The sequence below is a fragment of the Watersipora subatra genome, chromosome 5 (genome assembly GCF_963576615.1).
Source record: "Watersipora subatra chromosome 5, tzWatSuba1.1, whole genome shotgun sequence".
NCBI lineage: Eukaryota > Metazoa > Bryozoa > Gymnolaemata > Cheilostomatida > Watersiporidae > Watersipora > Watersipora subatra.
The window spans coordinates 55,528,814-55,546,996 of NC_088712.1; the positions used below are offsets into that span (position 1 = coordinate 55,528,814).

Consider the following 18,183-nt stretch of genomic DNA (forward strand, 5'->3'; position numbering starts at 1 on the left):
ATAATAAATGAACATACATGCATCGGTAGATGTAATGTCAATTGATAAATGATATAAATAACCTAAAGCGGTGATGGTAATGTCACCTATATTATATTTTATAGTATTCTTTGAAGAAGCGACATAAATGCCTTCGCCTCAGCATTTCTCCTATTGCTATTTTTATTTGCTTAGCATCTTTTGTCAAAAGGCCATATAATCTTCTGCTAAAATTGGGAACCACGTTATTGACTAGTCTAAAAACGAGGGATGAGATATAGACTTTGGTACGTCAAATCAGAGTGAAGTTTTGATGATTTGACTCTTGATTTTCTCAGGTACATGATCAGTGAAACATGGCAGACTTTACAGAAACAACAAAATACTGTTAATAGTAACATTCTTGGACACTCCTCTACTGACCTCTATCTATTATGGGTTTTATACGAATCAAAGAATGTCAACGTGATGATAGAATAGAGGTGGCATTTCATTAAAGGGTGGCACTGTATTTCTAACTCATTTCCTAAAGTGACTTTCTAATAAAGGCGGCATTCATATATGTAAATGTGGCACTCAAATAGAGGTTTTACAGTATTAGGCAAATTTTACCCAGAATACCATTACTACATTACATTCAACTAGATTTCAAAAATCTTTGTGAAGACAACGACCTGTAGCCGCTAAGGCAACATCACGATGCCTATTGAGAAACACTTATGACCCAATAAATCAGTATGTGTAGCTTCCTTTAACTCTAATATAAAATTATTGAATTGCCAACAAAGTTAGGATAATATCCAGTTTGATGAATGCTAAAGCAGACAGAAAAACAATATCAATGTCAAGTATAAAAACATTCAACTCTGAACCAAAAAGGTAAACAGGCAGTCTTCTTACCACCATATAAAGATTTCTCAACTTTGCTAGGGTATGACGTCCGGAAGAAAGCCTCATGGCAGGCTTCTAAATAATATGGACAAGGGTTGCTCCTCCCGTCAGAGACATTCTTTTAATGTTGAGGCCAGACCATAGATACACATGACACAGCACTCATTAGATGAGACAGTTGATGTGTTCGAATGAATTTCCATGTAGTTCATTGACTAGGATATTAAAAACGCGTAACATAGTGTAATTCAGTTTTATCGCTGTGACCAAAACGAATAAGTTAGTTTCAAAGCTGTGTCATTAGCATTCCAACAGAACTAAAATATACCGAGTCTATGTGTTAAGTCATTTGAGCCAAATAACTATTGAAGGATAAGGCCTGCAACATTCAATGTTTACTGACAAAAGAACAGCAGTTGTTTCTGTTTTGTAAGGCATAGGCAAAAGACCCAGCTTTGTTGCAATCCTCAAGACCATTTGTATGTTTTCTAGTGCCAAGTTTATTTTACCTTTTCAACAAGCTTATCTCTGTTTGCCATTTCATGCTTAAAGAAAGCCTTTAAACCTCCAGTTTCATAGTGCACCTCAAGACTCGGCAGAAAACAGCACAACATCAAGATCAATTGCTACCAGGAGCCCTTTAATGACACTGTCTCTGACTTCTTGATTAGTCGGTGGTGCTGCAGAAATCCTGGTAAAAAGAGAAATTTAGAGTGGGAGCTGATCATTTAATTCATAGTGTGGTTACAGAGGCTGCAGTTTGCTTCTGGTGGACTTGTTGTCAGTCCTAAATGCACCCCGGTGTTCAGAATAGCTTTGCAACGCTCACCCCTCACCTTAAAATTGCAGAAATTTATAACCCTACTGTAATTTTTGTTACCATTATGTATCAAAAACTATGATATAAATAGCCTAAAACAACCTAAAGGGTGGAGCTATATTTTTTGACAAACTCAATAAAAATTAAAAAAAATAAGTTCGACCCCGTTTTTGGATGAAGTGATAATATTTTCACCTATATTTTGTAGTCTCCTTTGAGGAAGGGACGTTATTGCATCAGAATTTTTGCTAAACTATTTTCAAATTTATCTAATTACAGACCAAGTTAAACAGGGAACTACTTTGATATAAAAATATTAGCTGAGTACAGTTATTAATTACAGTGAAACACAGGTAACTCGAACTCCACATAACCAAGCAAAACTGCTCCAGTTATCAGAGTGTTTAAGTTACATGTATCAGAAAACGGTCATGAGTGCATGTATTTACCAGTAGGCACAGGTATATATGCAAACTACATATAAATGTAAAACTCAGATTGCCTGTTGCAAGTTAAAAGGGCCTCTTTGGGAAGTTTAAAAATCTTTTATCAGAAAGTGACAATCTATTAGAGGTGGCTCTAAATAGAAGTGGCACTTAAATAAAAGTTTCACCGAAATTGTCAAAGTATACCCGGCTTTATCTTTGCTACATTATAATCAGCCAGATTTTAGAAAGCTTTGTGGAGGCAATAACCTGTAGCCGCTAAAGCAACATCACAACTTCTATTGAACAACTCTTATGACTCAATAAATCAGTCTGTGTAGCTTTCTTTAACTCCAATACAGAAAATATATATCAAAGCCAACAGAATTTGGGTAATATCCGGTTTGATGAAAGCCCAAAATAGACTAAGAAATAATATTGAGGTCAAATATGAAAGCATCAAAGTTTAAACCAAAAAGTTAAACAGGGCTCATTCCCACCACACTTTAAAGTGTTTTCAACTTTGTTAGGGCATGACGTCTGGATGAGGGACACATTGCTTAAATAATGTGTTACTGAAGTTGCTCCTCTTGTGAGACACATTCTTTAGCTGCTGATCCCTGGCAATAGATACAGATGACACGGCATGAAACTCTTCACTACATAAGACAGTTGATGTGGTCCAACAACTGTCTATGTGTTTTAATTAGTACGAGCATAGAAAATGTAACATAAGGCTACTCAGCTTTATGTTGTTTAAGTAAGATTACTATCAAAGAGTATCTAGTAACCTGCAATGCTCAAGGTTTACTGACATTCATACACATCCATCGTTTGTTCCATATAATCAGTCACAATTGTTTCCTCACTATTCCTTGGTTTTTTAAAATACAATGTAGTTTTTCTGCATCCTGATATCATGTTAACTCAAATTAATGTGCATGAAATTTGAAACATCAAATAGAACATAAACAACAAATTAGCAAAGCCAATTTTTCTAAGATCCAACGAGAAATAAACAAGGTTACTTCTACAGTTCTGAGGGTGCTGGAGTTGGTGCTGAGAAAAGGACAGAAGACAGAGCTCACCACAGATATAACACAGACTAGCCAAACAGTTATACAAGGGCTAGTCTATGATATAGCAACGGTGGCTGTCTAGTGCGGGTACCAATGCTAGCATTCGGTTAGGAATGACGGCGCAGCTGCTTGGCCCTTACACTGTCTAGCCAGTGAAGGTTAATGTGTCCTAGCTCATATATGCAAAGAATGCAGAATACGATGACAGAAGCCAGGCTGATAATAGAGCCAAAGCCTCTGACAAAAGATGCTGACGAGTAGTGTTACTAATCAAACATACCACATGGACAGTAAGTCCCCAACTTATATACCATGTAGATAGCTTTTGCTAAGCTCATTTGATTAGCTTTCACAGAGAAAGCTGATTACTTAGGGTAGTGACGACCAATCATAGCAAAACATTTTAAAGTAACCAAAGCTTGGTAACCAATCTTTTTAAAACACTATAGAGAAGCTCATACACCTGCAACTCATATATCAGGGGTGCGGCTATTCCACCCTGAACTCTGGAGACCTAACAAACTGCGTTAAGGTGCATTTATTGAGATTAGCAGTGCGAATACCTGCTTAGCCTTAATGCAAATATAGTTGATGTAGAGTGTTTCAACCACACAATAAAATATGTGGGGGTGCCAAAGCTTTAGTGCTATATCAACTGTTATGGTGAAACTCAATGAGGCCTAGATTAAAAACAAATAAGAGCTGGATTTTAGAAATACAAGCATCAGATTGAGAGAGTGGTAGATCCAATTGTAAATCTTGTTAACCAAGAAACTGTGTTAAATTGAAATCGCTCAACTCGGAAAAATTTGTAATCACAAGTTACCTATGACAATGTAATAAGCAGCCCACTAGATAATCATGGAGAGACAAATCTTCAAAACAGAATGACTAAGTAAAGCACTAAAAAACTCAAATAGCAAAGCAATAAGAAAACATGGAAAGTGAAAGTTGTGACTGCCATTATAATAGAGATACATACCTTTATGTGGGGAACCATTGAAATAGATTTATTCAGAGAAATATACGAAAAAATAGCATTCCCCAGTAAAACTCGCTGCAGTCACCAACCACCATTTTGACTATTCTATTAATGGTAGCCATTGTGCAAAGACTGAGAAAGGGATGTGAAGACTTCAATCTCAATCACAGTTTTCCAACTCTGCGAGGCAAAGTTAACACCAAACTGAATTCATTTAAGACAGCATGAGTGGCAACTCTTGTTTACTATGATGGCCTCACCCAAACTTATGCAATTCATTTCTCAGATGTATAAAAAAAATTTATGTAATTAATGAGGAACTTACGCAAGATTTTAGTAAACAATGAAAAAGTGTTCGTATTTTTTCGTTTTTGCTAGAATGTTTAACCAATTCGTCAATTTTTTTACATTTAAAATGCTCTGATACAAACCATGTGAAATGTCATCACTAGCTTTTATCATTGCTACGTAGATTATACATATACATTATACATTACAATGCATTATACTATACTAGAAACTCCACTGTCATACAGCCCACGACCAAAGTGATATTGGAAAAAAGAAAGGGTACCGATGGTTGAAAAATGCAATATTAGCAGTCAAATAAGTTAACTGCAATGGTAGCTGTAATGTACTGGGTGTGGGTGTTATTATATACAACAAATAGCAATAATGAAAGGAAAAGATTATATGTTTATCTCTCTCCTCCTGCAAAAAGATAAATGAAATGTTGGCCAATATTAGAAGTAAAATGCACTGATATTATTAGAATAACCAATATTAATAATATAGTAATAATATAAAGCCAATGCACAATTTTGTTTACATTTCAAAATGTCATGGCTAACAATAACACGAAGTTGTGATATTTAGATAGATTTTTAGAAAATCTGTACTACATAGTCATTGTTCTGTAGTCATCTAAACCTATAATTAATTATTGTAACAATCTCATCAGAACCGTTAATTTCCATTACTTTACATACTACCATTTCCTTTACTTACACTGCGTTGGACATCAGTTAGAATCATCAGTTAGACATCAGCTCATTTGGTCGTGGGATTATAATATGTTAAATAGTAAAATAATACCGCAAAGTATTGTATTAGATTGTTGTGTAATAAAATGAAGTTTTTCATGTTAAAATGCTTTGAATTTTAACATACATGTATGACCCACGACTACATTAAGTTATAATTCTATTTTATAATGTACCTAATTGTATTATATCACATTGTATTAAGATTTAGCATGGTATAATATGTTATATTACCTTAGCAAGCCAATAAATGCTGTTATAAAAAATGCAGTAAATTATGCAGTCAATAAAACCAACTCGAGCATGGCTCTGAAATTTTGAATAAACACAAAACATATTTATTATTATTATTATTATTGCTAGTGAACATGATATTTCAAAGATAATTATTATTTAATACCTTTTAAAAATGTTTAAGGTTCCAATTCTAAAGATACAAGTGGAAAAAATGTTTAAACAAGACATTAAACGGTTAGGAAACATGCTTAAAGAAGTCAAGCTGAAACATACTGTAAAACCTGTAAATGGAACCATATCTAGTTTTATATTTATGTTTACTTTATGCTTTTAAAATAAAGTTTTGTACATTCTTAGCATAATTGTATACAAACAAGCATTTTTATGCAATGATTATATTTACGTACATAAAATATGTTGAGATCGAATCTTCCAGTTTTGCGCAATGTTTTACAGTTAAAGGTGGAATGTGTTCAGTAGTTAACAGTTGGTTTGCAGCAAAGATTTATTGCAATAAAAACATCAAATAACATAACAAACTGAAGTTTCATTGATATTTTTAAGCAAATACAAAGTTTTAGCATTATTTGCTAATAACGAAAAAAAAAAAATTGGTGATATTTGTCTAATATTGACCTTATTAATATTTAAGCTTATCGTTTAGGGGAATAGTTAGTTTCTAAAAACAGGTTTTCAATATTCAATTGATTTGAAACATGGAATTTTTACTAATGTATTTCATATGACGTACGCATAAGCTGATTGATGCAACTTTGCAAGTACCCTTCAAAAGTTGGTTCAAATCCCATAAATACGGTGCAGACCTTGTTTGTACGGGTGAAATCTGCTTTAGTCTTACGCTATACAAGATTATTAGCCATGTTGGGTAATCGCAATAAGTTAACTTGGCAACTTCATGAGTAAGGGGCCTAATGTTTAAAACCGGTGTCAAACATAAGTGCTTTTGTCTAACATTCAATCAAGTCTTATTGTTAGCGTTTACATGATGATTTATACGCCTGAGTTTTGCTGAACACATCTCTGCCTTATGTCAGATCAGAAAGATTGTGTTGCTAGTGCATTTGTCTCCACAACAGTTTTTTTGCTGTTGACAGGGGTGGAATGAACTATAGCTCTTTACTGCACTCAAGGAAATTTTAAATATGGTGTATTTTATTTTTATCATGATCATAACCTGAGATAAACCTGAATTGCTCTATAATAGTAGACTTTATTTGTTACACATTCAGGCAAAATCATCTACATAATTGAGCGGCAACTCTATTAATTTTAGTAAATGCTCTTTGTAACTACTTAGTTCATGAAATAGCTTTTTCTGCAGCTTAAAAGATTATCAAAATAATTTCTATTTTTTAGCAATAAAGAATAATCTAGCCATTTAATCTAACTTTAAAAGTTTTCCCACGTAATCCTCTCCTGATTAGCCACACTCTTTGCATTCACTGATATCAGTAAGGATTATGCCTTTGTTATTTGTTTGTTACTACACAATCAGGAATGAACTTCTCCTTTGCTATACATGTATTGCACTGTATCACAGTATACCACATCACAGCATATCACAGTTTACCATATATAGTTTTTCAAATCATACTACAGAGTATAGGTTCATAAACATATACCTTTGTATTTTTTGTAATAGTTCATTACTGCTCTTCTAACATGTTTTATTATACCAACCTGGTTTTGCTCTTATCTATGGTTGATTATCTGTATCTACTGAGGTAGTTTAAGTTTCATACACTATGCACCTCAATGATATTCCACGGAATACAATACAACACTGTCGTGTTTGGAGTCACAAGCTATAGATATTCAACAAACTCAGGCTATATAACAGGTAGATTACAGTCAATAAACTTGACTTGTAGAACAGTCTACACAAACACTTTATCTCTGATGATCACATGGTTTCACACCTTAATCCATACTGTCTTTTTTATTTTCAGATATAGGCTTAAAGAATTACATATTTATTAAAAACAATAAAATCTTATATCTGATGTTGTGATTATTTCGGAAAATCATAGCTGCACATGGATGCAAGTGACTGATTTCCAGATGCAAAATGTATTACAGATGCCTGAAATGTTTGCTTTGTTGTCGAATGAATTAGTTGCAGAATCGGCGCGGCAGACGGTCAGTAGCTGCGCAGTAGTCACGCAGTAGCCGGGCAGTAGCAGTTTGGTAGCAGTGTAGTAGCAGCGCAGTAAAAGTAGTAAACATGCCACAGTCATGCAGTAAGCAATGTGATTAAACTGTGTGATGTTCTACTGCCAGTATGCAACATTCATGCACTACAACTAGTTTATCTTGAGCAGTAAACAGTATTAGTGCAATAGGGGTAATGCTTACGGCACAGTACGCGGTGCTGGATGCCAAGGAAGTTTTACCACTATGTAGTCTACAGTGTTAGCTAGAGTACGAATGTTCATATTACACTATACATGTACATTCACATCATATTTTCTGGAAAACTGATTACAGAAATATGTATTGAGTGGACATTGATGTATCACAACTTTGATGCAAGATGCAATTATTGATCCAAAGATTAATACAAAGATACAACTACTGCTTCATTTTAAGTATGAGTTTGTAAACAAATTGATCACAATGAACATGTTGTATGAAGTAAAAGTGTGATACTAATATAGTTTTTATACAAAAGGTTACTAAGAGTACAAAGCATAAAACCCTAATTTTTTAATGTCGATTGCAACTGACTCCTAATTCTGAAATTATGGCTTAATTAAAGCTTGGGTTTGATAAGTCTTAGGTGGATACTGTAGGCAATCACAGCCAACGCTATGTATGTAATATAGTTTTACTTTCAGTTTGTGCATACAGTTTAGAGCTGTGAGAACGTAGAATAGGCAATGTTCAGTAACGGTGAAATGGCAGTACCAATGCTTGCAGAGCCAGCAGTCTAAGATGAATCAGGCTATCACCCACACCAATCATTGGCCTTCTCATTATATGACATTAGTCCTTACATACATAATCTCTGTGTTTTATTGGAAGACATGGCAATCCTTTTGGCACTTAAACTGTTAGAGCACGAGTTGTTATAAAAGCAGTTGACACTATCCAGTAGTTCCAACTCTTTATGAATACCTCACATCTTTTTGGCAACAAACATGAAGTAAACAAACATGACAAACAAACTTGCTTGCTGAAAACTTCTATTCATGTTAGTTTACATTATCTTTGAATGGTATTACGTGTTTATTAAACTATCAGTTAACAAATAAACTTTTGCACACATTTTGCAGAGCTCTTTCAACAATGCTACAAAAACTTTGAGAAGTTAATACCATTCTGCATTGTTTTACTGTAATACTTCATATCCGCAGTGGTCAAAGTTCTTCACGATGTGCTAATTCTTATCCTCACAGTTTGTTGTGAATGGAAAAGTGTTGCTAGTCATATTGAAAGCAAGGTTAATTCATGTTTCACTTCTACTAATGGTATCACCATATTGGCTGTACTAGATTTAGCTTTTCTAAAGTCAAGTCTAAGTTCCTCCTGTTCTGCACTGCTGCTTGTGTTAGGAAGTACACAAACTTTAAATAACTGAAATCCCTTTTACGTTAAGGTATCAGTTGGAGAAATTAGCACAACGAACTGTCAATCAGAAAATCTGTGAATTTAGCACCGCTACTGGTTTTCAGAAAGGGCATCATTGTAAAGAGAGATACCTTTTTGTCAGAGAATCAAAAGCAGGAATAGAAACTGCCTTTTGGAAAAAGGCAGTTTAAATGATTTATAAAATTTCTGATCCTGGCAATTAGATGAACGATACAAGGAAGTCTTGCTTACAACGGAATACCAGTACCGTATATTCCAGACAGAATACAAGCCAACCCTAAAAGACCAGCCCAGAGATCAAGGAATAAAAAAAAATTAACTGATAACTTGCCGTACACACCTTTCCCAGCAAAATTTTTGTGGAAATGGAGCCAATTTTGTAGGCTTAGTTCAAAACATTTCCGATTAGTGAGTAGTTTTATAAATAGCCTATCGAATATCTACTTAACAAAAAAGAAACAATCATCAGTTTGTGCGGAGCCAATAAACTACACATTTACATCTCATGCTAAGCTTGGGTTCGCTTTGCAAATACAATTTGTTAAACTATTTCTTTTCCGAGATGATCGGCCTCATCACAGTTGGTAGGTTTCAGAAATTGCAAATCAATAAAGTTAGGATGATTATGGAATGGGCAATAGCAGTCGTGAAAGGCTTAACTTTAACAGTGATAATAACTCCATTAGCTGCTAAGCAGTGAGGGTGGTAGTGGTAAATCATGTGACTCGAACACGCTCTCCTTTTCAACCATGGTATTATGAAGAGGACTAAAATGTATCCAAACTCATTCTGCAACATATTTTTGGTTTTTTCTTGGCCTATTTATAAATGATGTGAAAGTTTATGCAAGTTATTTTGAACACTTGTTATGACAACATGTGCTCCAAAGCTAAACACTTAGTTTTACCAAACGTCTGTTTTGGTAATTAAATTCATTTAATAATGAAAAAGTTAATGATAGTGGTAACCACCATAAAAGAAACAGTGTAAGACATTAGTTTCCTTCAATGAGTAATCTAGATATTTATTTGATGGATGCTCGGCAAAGTATCGAGAAAGTTGGACAGCTGCAAACTTAGCCAAAATGTCCGCAATGCTTCGTTGATGCCATTGGCTCATGGTTCACATAATCTACAATAAACGCCAAAAGGAAAACACTAGCTAACGGCGATATAGTGTGAATCAGCCTTAAGACAATGGTCAATGTTAGCGATGATGTGTACGACCAACCAACCATGCCTCTTATTGAATTCATAGCAACGATTATAAAACAGGACTTGTGTAATTGTAAACTCTCTTATTGTGAGGACCAAAACTTGACCAAAAAAGAGTGCTTGCACCAATTTCGTGGCTTTTTTTCGAAGAGTTTTCATGTGCAACTTTTTTCAAATGCAAGCCGTTGCAACTGTTCATAACAAACTTTTAGTAGAAGGGTTACTTTCATCATGTTTAACGTGGTTTGAGTTGGAGTTGTCGAACATAAGTTTGCATAATGTCATTTGGTTTGCTTTCAATCAGAGTTATGCGCTCTATAATAAACTTATATGCGAAGATATACGGTAGCTATTAACAATAGTAAACACTGAAAAACAGCTTTTAGATATGGAAGAGTTACCTACACTTACTACAGTGAACAAAAAATCCTAAACTTGAACTGTTACCGAGTTGCTGAAAATTACCACTGAAGTAAGGGCTATCTTCTGTAATGTTTTCTCTTGGAGAACTACTGATACCCTTGGACACTTATGTATTTGCCTCATCTAACTTTCGCGTTTTCGCGGAATCATCCTCTCGTGAAAATTTCATGAGCAAAACTAAACTACCATAACGAATGAGCGAAAAGGCAGAATTAAATAGCTTTGTTCATTGATATTTCAAGAAGCAAATGGCAGCACGCAATTAAATTGCATTATCGATCTCGCCAAACAATTCTACCTCCGGTTCACAATTACAAACTAGTCCCAAATTGAATTTTTTTTTTTTACCGGTGAACCGAACCTGAGGAATATAATTATGCTTGTTCCACTGCATTTATTTTCACATCATTTTTTTTGCACTCATCAGAGCTGCGAAATTAAGTTGCAGCGAAATTTTACTCTGCATGCCCTTCACGAAACTAAATACTAGCAAAATATAAGTGTCCTAGGATAGTTATTACTACTCACAGAAAACATAAGAAGTCAAATATTCTGAAACTATCTGAACTGCACAACTACTTCATAGTGAAACTATCTTATTTACACCCTTAATCATAAACCTATTGTTGATAATAACATTCATTGGGTGAGGAGACACAGAATACTTCAGTTTAGCTTCTCGTCAGACAGTGTCATTGTAGCTCATTGTCTACTGTCTGGCTTTATTTATTGTACATACAAATAATTCTGAATGTTAATTGGGTATCCTAATTACTCTAATCAAACTTCATGTTGTAGAGCCAAATAAAGGTAATGAATTTATCGTATTTTCAGGAAAGATATGCAGGTACAGTGGATTGTTTCTCTGGTACTTTTTACATAGCTGACAGGAGTTCAAGGTAGGAGTTTATTAAAATATTGAGGTGTCATTTTTATGATTTATGATTAGAAAGCAATATCATGAGTAATTATACTTTTTGTGTTTGCGTATTCCGTTATAGTCTGAATTTTTTATGTAAAATACATATTTAATTGACCGCGACCACAGTTTGACTATTAACTTTGGTAGTACTGAATCTAATGCTTCCTGCAGATTTATTTTTACCATGAAATAACTATCAGCGACATATAATTAGTTCCATCATTATAGCAGTAATCAATTCACCAACATAGTTTATTTCTGGTAAAATCTAAACAGATTACTAGTATGTAGCGTATTGAATATAATACACATTGTGTGAACCTTGTGTGCATATTACTTTAAATGTTAATAAATATGATGTATCAAAAATGCCTATAATCTTCAAATGAAGTATTAAAAGCGATGATTGCTATAATTTCTAAACTTTCTAGTCTTATTTCTTTGTTTATTATAGCGAATAGAGTAGTTCATGTTGCCCTTGGTTGTCAATATATAATGATGACACCGCTGTGTTTTTAGGAGGCGAAGTTAACTTGTCTGTAGATTTCACAGAGCATCCTTCTTTCTACAGAGATTAGTCAATAACTCTAACATGTACTGCTAGTGGTGATACAGAAGTTACTGCTGTCTGATTGGTTGTTTATCCCCCTGGACTGAGTGATTCGACTGTTTGTACATTTCAAGAAGATAATAATACATAGGAATTTAATAATTTTTTGAACACCCCAGGATTTTATACAATAGATAGAGTTTACTGTAAAACTGCTGCAACTGGTGTTCTACCATCCATTTTCTCTGTAACAGGAACCGTATCAACTGAATTGCTTATTGTTAAATTTAAATGCTATGCTGATTTTACATCTCATTTGAACTCTACATCATTTTTATCCCAATTATTAATGGTAAGGTATTTGTACTAGCATATGAGTATTAACTAATGAGAGTAGCAACCAAATTATATAAAGTTATGTTATAAATTGATATAAAATCAGCATAATTTATAAAATATCAGACACTATAAGCTGTTAACTAGTAGTAATAAAAATGTTCAGCAACACAGAAAAAATGTGTCAAACAGTTATTTAGGATAAAACTCTAAAAATTCATTGGGTTTTAAAAATTTGTAAAAATATTCACAATAGCACTATATTCGTCAAGGACACATTCAACATTTTTCCAAAACTAAAAAAAGTTCATTTTTTTCATTTCGTCATATAATTTTTATTTGCATTACAGTCATCCATGATCTACCAACAAAGGAGTCGTATCAATTTGTTTCACGATACAGTTGCAAAAAAGATTGTTATCATAATTAATGAAGTACGTAGATGTTTGGTGAGATATTTGAAAGAAATATTTAAAAACGTTTAAAAATAGATCTGAAGTTTTTAGTCAAATGCCATGTGCAACAATTAATTTAATTGGTCTACGATGTTACCTAAAACAAAATTTGTAAACAGAGCTAAATGAATGCCATTAGTATGGCTGGGTTTCTGACGCACCCTAAGCAAAGCAGAAACACTGGCCATTAAGGTTTAAAGGGTTAAGCAGAAAATTAAATGTAGTTACTAGCCGTTATTTACAGTGTTATTGTTTCACAAGATATGATTTTGAATTTTATTGTATAACTAGCCATTAAACTGAGTGTTACTTGACCACTAGCCCTTATAGTAATTATCACTCTATCACTTGCTATTGTTTGAATGTTGCTGTATCACCAGCTATTATGTTGGATGTTACCGTATCACTTGCTATTGTTTGAAGTATTATTGTATCAGTATAGAAAAATTGAGCGACTGTAAAAGCCTACTAGCTAGCCCTTCACTTGATCTTACCAGTATAACTCCTGCATTTTTTAATAGCAGAAATTTATTTATCCCCCCAAATAGCAATCAATAATTCATAAGTAATAGCATGTGTGTGTCTGTGTTTGCGCTACAGTCGTTTCTTTTTGTCTGTTTTCTGAATGAAAGAACTGCCAGTATTTATAGACCAGCAGTTGCTAGCTTTTCCCATTGTCAGAATTCAACTTTATTGCAATATTGGGCTGATTACATTGCACTTGTTTTTAATTATTTCAGGTGGTCTTATGGAGGCCTGACTGATTTCTTCTACACAGTTGCATTTATTTAAAAATGTGTTTGACATCTAATATATTCGCAATTTGCTTTTTTGTCTAAAATCACTAAAATGGCAATGTAATTATTGGTTAAATAAAATGAATGGCAACGAATACTAGTACATGTACAATTACTAAATTCAAAGCATGCATGTATTTACTAGCATATGAATCTTTAATAATTACTTACTGTTGTGGCTAGTTAATTGTTCAAGATTACCCAACAACAATGACAAACCAACAACCCAATAGCATATTTATTATTATCGCGCATGTTCCATAATAATAATTACAATGATGGACATAACTTCAACCATATTGATCAATAACTAAAAAATTTCCATGAATGTAAACAATGGACTATTTTAGTGCAGCCTGATAATCTTGCTATGAACAGTCCTGATAAGATAGTTGAGGGAAAATAATTCACTTTCAACTGTACATCAACTAGATGAATTCCTGATTCTGTATATATTTATGATTAGTACCATATTATATTGAGTAGAACTATGAATGTACAAGAAACCATCACAGTTATGTATATTCACCTACAGTTAGATTATCGTGGTCTCAATATCTGTGCTAGTAGCCCCATTAGATTGAGAGCTAGCAGATTTCAGTGATATAAAATACCACTGAAATTATAAACAAGTATAAAAGGTAGTTGATCAGTGAAGGTGTTAATCTGCTGATATACCAAGTTGAATGTCACAAGTTGAAGCCGGGTTGATAGCTAACTTTTATTCTAGTTTTCAAGTTTGGCTTTAAACAAAAGGACAAGTTGACAGACAACTTAATAATAGTAAATATGTACTTTTATTTTTTAATTTAATTTACCATATAACTATTTTCTATTTTTTCCTTTGCAGAGTAGAAGTTAATGTGTTGAAAAAATAAAAAAATGGTTTCAAATAAACATTGAAGACGCGGACCATCTTAAATGTAAAATCCTTGTAACCATGATATAATATATCACTGAAATAGTTTACTTTTGTATTTCTAGCTATATTATCAGACACTCATAACCAGACAATGTCGTTGGGTTTAACTAGATCACTATCAACTTCATTTTTCAAATTTGTTCGTCACTTTCGCTGCTGCGGTAAAATTAGTACTCTGACTAAACTATTCAAACAAATTTTTGAAAATTTAGTATGCTGCTAATATTTATACAATATCCCGAGAATCAATGTAGATATTGTTTCACTGTAAAATGCATCACTGTTCCAAACCAAGTTTTCTACAGGAAAAGTACAAAGTGTTTTGCATAGAAATATAATTGCTAAAAATGTTTTTTATTGGTTACCTGTAATAGGCAACAAGGATGCTCGTTCGAGACAAAATTTGATTGGTTTAGCTGATGTGTAGGTTTCATAATAAAAATAAAAGTGAAAAACTATTGATTAGCCAATTACGGTCTGTACTTCTATTACAACAATTGCCGATACATCGGCTCACCTTATTAAAAGAGTTAAGAAACAATAACTATAAACTGCCAGTAGAGTTTGTGTATAAGTTCCTAGCTACAGCAATATAGAGATGTTTACCAGTGAACTGGTTGAGCTATAAATAATAATGATTCAAAATTAAAAAAACTATTGCAATTTAACGTTTTTATTAGAATAGAAAGAACAAAAAAGTTTAGGAGGAATAAGAAAGTAAAAGAGAGCAAGAGAGCAAGAAAGATAGAGAGAGAGAGGGAGAGAGAGGAAGAGAGAGAAAAAGAAAGAGAGAGAGAGATAGATAGAGAGAGATAGAGAAAGATAGAGGGAGATAGAGGGAGAGAGAGAGAGGGAGAGAAAGAAGGAGAGAGAGAAAGAGAGAAGATGGAGGAAGAGAGATTGAGTGGAAAATAAAGAGTGAATCAGAGTAAGAAATACTAACGATTATAAAGATATATAGAAAATTTACAGAAATATACATAAACAAAAATTTAAGCTTTATTATGATTGCATATATATATATATATATATATATATATATATATATATATATATAAATTGATGACCATTGCAATTTAACAAAAGCAGGTAGCTAAATTTAAAATTTCGGCTGTCTGTTTTGAGATACAATTATACAATTACTTTTTAGTTGAAAGTTTTGATACCTTTACAGTAATATAATGGGTAAAAAGGTTATGTTGACAAAACTTTAACTTGTCTGTAAAAGATGAGGTTTTTAAAGCAATGCATCAGCAGATTGTAATATCACTTTATGGTAAGTTCCAGCCAGAGGCTATTGTTATCTAGTACATGAAGATCTTGCTAAACATAGGGCTAATTTATTTCATTAAATAATAGACAAATTATCATGTAAATCTTCCTAAAACTTTTGTTGCAGCTTTTAACATACTTACGAATACCACAAAAATTTAATTTACCATTAGGAACTGAAGCTTCATACCAAATATTGAATTGTCAAGCTATTTAAATTTTCTGTGTATTTTATAAAATTTACTTTAACACAATAGTTGCCACAACTGCAAGTGCTATTAGAAATTATTATATATAAATTATCAACATTTTACAACAAATATTTTATTTAAATAAAATTGCATAACAACATTCAGTTGTCTTTTAATACATGATAACATTGCGTTTTCCAGTTTTAATTAGAATACATTTAAAAAATTTACTTTATACATGAGGATAACTTACAAACTGTTGATCAGTTCTATGGAAGTAATTAAAGTCGTAAAACTCATGAGCTAAATGAATCGTAGATCTGAAGAACCGTGAAATAAATACCTGAAGCCTTAAACACGTTGAACCATAAACACCTATAACAACAAGGACATACAGTAGAATCAGCAACACATACTAAAATAAACATAAACAACCATAAAACTTTGAAGCATACAAACTTAGAACCATAAGTATATAGAACCATAAGTACATGGAAGTATAAACACATAGAACTATAAATACATACAACCATAACCACATTGAACTACAATTATGTTGAGCCACAAACACACTGACGCATAAGAATTACTAAGTTTTTAAACTGTAAAATCATATCCATTGTAACTCCAAAATACAGCAATAATTGCATCATTTCATTCTGGTATGAAATTCTAACTATGATATTACTAATAATTACATTACTTTAATTAGTATTTCTCTAGATTGTATTTAGCTTATACAAATCAAAATTATTTAACTTACTATAATAGTATTAATATAACTTTCAGTAAGTCAGTAACTCTTTACAAGAATGGAGTATATACATGTAACATAAAGCATTTAAAAGGTTCAGTTTTAGCCTAAGTTTTCCTCACAATGTACTTTTACATGTACTATATACCGATTAAGTGTATCAAATTGTACATACTGTCTACTCCTTTTTATAGAGGTGTTGAGAGAATATGTTGCAGTTGCGAGTAGCAATAGATACACCCCTACCAAAGAAGATCAAATCTAGATGGTTTGACTTTGAGATGTAAAGACACAACTCATTCAGTCCCGGAGAATGATTACCCTGAAAACACGATCATGTCAGATATTGTACAACCTCACTGTAATTTGAGTGGTGTAATATTGAGTCTACCACAACATTTACTAGATAATGTTCATGATATTAAAATTATACTGCTCACAGCTCAATAGAACTAGCTTGGTCATGAGGGGGACTATCCATCCACTGTTCATCGGATCATTCCTATTGCAAGAGAACAGCCTAGATCACGGCTAGTACTTTTGCTAACCTAGTCCTATAATAAATAATTTAGAATCTATGTTTGGTCCAACTCTAGACCAGGCAAATAGAGCACTGCAAAGCCAATTCAATCTAACCTACTAAGTAGAAAGAAAATTTGAAATTTTAGGAGGTTTACACATATTCTGATTCTATTATGCCGGAGCCGCTGCTTATATACATTTCATTTTACTCTGATTGGCTGGACTGCACCATCAAACGAAAACGAATGGGAAAACAAGAAAACAGTTGCAGTATTGACTAATCATAATCCAGTATTTCTGAAAACAGCCAGTCAGGAAACTGCTCAAGCAGGATACAGCTAGTACTCAAACAGGAAATGTAAATGGCGTTTTTGGTTAGTAACGAGTACACAACATTGCTACTAATAAGTTGATAGTATTTAGAGTTATGATGGGCTATCTTCAAACGTCTGTAACTCGGCGGCCGTTGGTCTGATTTTAATGTCTTCTATGCCATTTAATAGCTTATTTTCTGTTCTTCCTTCGCTATAAAAGTTGCTATTTTTTTATAAAGCGATGTCTAAAACTGGCCTGTTTTAGCCCACCCACAGAGGGCGTTAGTAGAAAGTAAAATGACAGCTACCACATGTAAAATATAATTGATTATGGTTAAAAATGAGTATTTAAATTATGGCAATAGAACTTTAGAAAAATAAAAATACAAGATTAAATGCAAGAATAGTACTACTGAGAATAATAAAAAAAGTATATTTATACA

At 33.0% G+C, this 18,183-nt stretch overlaps 1 long non-coding RNA gene across 1 annotated transcript in view; it reads left to right on the plus strand.

Annotated features, from left to right (window-relative positions):
* LOC137397002 (uncharacterized) overlaps positions 1 to 17,226 on the plus strand; it is a 208,365-nt gene extending 191,139 nt beyond the window's left edge. The window contains exon 3 of the long non-coding RNA XR_010978692.1: positions 17,099 to 17,226. This is a non-coding gene — a long non-coding RNA (uncharacterized lncRNA). The remainder of the gene's footprint in view (positions 1 to 17,098) is intronic.
* The last annotated feature ends 957 nt before the right edge of the window (positions 17,227 to 18,183 follow it).